Genomic DNA, 3,331 nt, shown 5'->3' with positions numbered 1-3,331 from the left:
CTCCGCTTCAAAACCAGATTGAGAAATAGCTTAGATACCAACATCCACAAACCATAACAGGGCATGGATAAGAAATACCTCTAAACTAGCTATCCATAAGAGGCGAATTAGAGTATATAACCACCAATTCAAAGACAAGCTCAAACTTTGTAGAATGCAAATATATAACAAAAAACGTCAACACCTCGCTAGAACCAACATAAAACAAGACCCAAATAAAGTGTCCTCCTCAAATGCAGAGTCCAAGCCCTCAACCCCCAAATAAAACATTACAATACTTAAATAAGTAACAAAAATTATATGTAAGAAGTTGAAAAATAAACCTCACCTCCACTTCTCTTCTCTGCTCAATGTACCTCTACCACCCTATAACACCAACTCTTCTCTACTTAGCGTACCTCTACCACCCTATAACACCCAACTTTATAATAAATAGAAGCGGAATGTAAAACCCAAATCCCATTATCGCGTGCCACACCATTGCCCAAAAAAACAATTGTAAACATGTCCTCACACCCAACAAAACATCATTCCCTCCATCGTTCACAACCCCATTGAGAAATTATAACTGTTTGGTTATTTGAAACATTACCTAGTGAATATATGGTGGACGCAACCTTATCATCCTGTCTATATATATATTATTTTGGGAGTGAGTTGTTTATTTCCTTGCTTTTTACGAGGTGAGGTGGGGTTACATTGTAGTATTCTATGTGCCATTATGCATTAAGTGTTTTACGTGGATTGTATGCGTAGATGAGTGAAGATTGAGACATCAAAAGGTTTGCAATATTCTAGTAAGGACAAGGAAATGGGTCGTGTCATTTATAAGGATAAGGGAATGTCATATTCTAGTAAGGTGTATGTTTCATGGTCAAGCCATTTCATTTATAAGGAGAAGGGAATGGGCCATGCTATATATAGGATAAGGGTAAGGACCCGAAGGAAAAATGATTGAGGCGTAAGGTTTTTTTATTAGGTTAAATAAAGGTTACACGGATAATTCAACTTCATTCCTTAGCAAAAGATGATTGACTTAAAGCACAATAAAGGTTACATGGTAATGAAGTGTTACTTTAATGAATAATAATTTTAAATTCACTAAGTTATAATAAATAATAATTTTAAATTACTAAATTATAATGATAAAATTAATGTTAATTTTATTATGTATATATATTATTAAACAAGTTTTTGATGGAAAATCGATACATAAGGTTAAGGTAGAGAAAAAGGCATAAGAGGAACACTATAAGAGAGTAATCATTGAATATAAAAAATGAACATTAGTCAGGACTATATGGACAAATGTAATCAATTGATTGGAAAGAGACACTAAAACATTTGCATCAAAATTGTCCCTGTAAAAAATGGTGTAAATATGGTTTCAAGGGTATATGAGAAGACATTAGAGGGACGTTGGGGAGAGTAAACATAGGACATAAGAAAGTGGACACTAGTTAAAACTACGTGGACAAATGTAATTAATTGATTAGAAAAAGACACTAAAACATTTGTATCAAGATTGTTCTTGGAAAACATGGTGTGAGATATGCGGCAATGAAGGTGACAAAAGAATAGAAGTAATAAAAGGAAATGGAAGAGTGTAAATCAAAGGGGGAATGGCACCCTAAGAAGAAATTAATCTAGGACAAGGTGTCTTGAGGGTTGTGAAGTGGACTACTTCTAATAGACATGATGGGGAACAAATTAAGGAAGGTGAACATGGAACAATTGAGAAGGTCATTAAGAGGTCGATAGGACCTAAATGGACTCTTACCAAGGGATAATGATGAACCCATATGGCTAACATAATTAGGAAAGTTAGTGGCTGGGGATATGATATGGAAATTGAGAGATGGACATGGAAATAGGTACAACTAGAATTTCATCAAGGACTTTTGGAGGGTCTCATAAGAGGGGCAATGCCAAAAATGGAAGATGAAGGGACAAGACATAATAAATGTCAAACCAGATGCACTCAAGAAAAATACATAAAACATTGAAAGCATCTGAAGTGCACAATTTACCATCATATTTACAATGAAGGAAGCACTTCGAATGCACAAGTTACCATAACAGTTACAACTAAGGACTTCACAGAGTAATGTACAACTCTTCCACATGATAATAAAAGCATTGTTTGATCTAATTTGTTTTATGCACATTTATTTTCATTATTTAATTCAATTTTAATTATGATTTTGTTTATTATAATTTAATTAGCCCTAGACTATCAAATTGTCCCTTGATTACATCCTAGAATTTGGACAAAAACTTGCCAATATTTATAAGTTTGAATTGACTAACCAACACCATGATAAACTTAAGCACCATCGGATGTCACATAAATTTTATATGGATTGTAAATTGTAAATATTAATAGCCCATTAAATTTATTCTAAATGTGAAGGGCCGAATCTTTGCCTCTAATTTAGAACCCTCAAGGCAATGAAATGTCCAAGGACTTACAACAAAAACCAAAGAAGAACATTATAGGTTCATGGGCATTACTTGTTACTGAAGAGGAGTATTATTTCTCCAAACCTTATAATTCATTTGTGGGTTTGGTGGGTGAGGAGATGGATTTCCATGTTTCAAGTTTTATTGGAGTGTACATCATTAAATGTTTGAGGTCTTCTAGACATTGTTAGGAAGACAATGGTCATAAAAATTTATTCAATAGTTTTCTACTTAAACATCATTTGTTAGTAGGAAGTGAAAGTAGCTAGTCTTTTTTAAGCACAACATTACACTTTATCTATCTTAATGATATTATTTTTAACTCTATCAAGGAAGAGCGGGTACTCTTATCTTTCCAAATCATGTTGCACATCTAATAGGTACTATATGGGTTGGACCCCTCACACAATGATGAAGTTTGTTGGCATGGCGACTCACTTGAGTTTTTAGGTTTTTTGCTCCCATTTGTCAATAAGACCTTATATTCAAGTACGTTGTTAGCTTAATGGTTGTGAGTTAAGTGGATATCTTATAAAGGATATAGTGAATTAGTTGGCACAATATTTTCCAAGCTAGATTTGTAAAACGAACCACTTGAACTAATAAAATAATGTAGCTAGTACCTCTTTTAGAGCTTAATCGGGATCATGAATAAAAGTTCAAATGTTTTAAGATCTTTAATTATAGTGTTGGAGATGATGCAATCTTAGAGTGAATGTATGTGAGGTGAGGTAGTCACAAAAATATTGCATAATTATAGAGAGTTGATGAACAATGTACTAGAAAGGATTTCCTATTGGGCTAGCCATTAAAACAACCAATTACTCATGTAACTCGGTGGATGGTGATCCTTTAATATGGCCATCAC

The sequence above is a fragment of the Pinus tabuliformis genome, chromosome 9 (assembly GCF_031772625.1).
Source record: "Pinus tabuliformis cultivar Carrire ecotype Pingquan chromosome 9, CPIR1, whole genome shotgun sequence".
Classification (NCBI taxonomy): domain Eukaryota; kingdom Viridiplantae; phylum Streptophyta; class Pinopsida; order Pinales; family Pinaceae; genus Pinus; species Pinus tabuliformis.
This window is presented reverse-complemented; position numbering follows the sequence as displayed.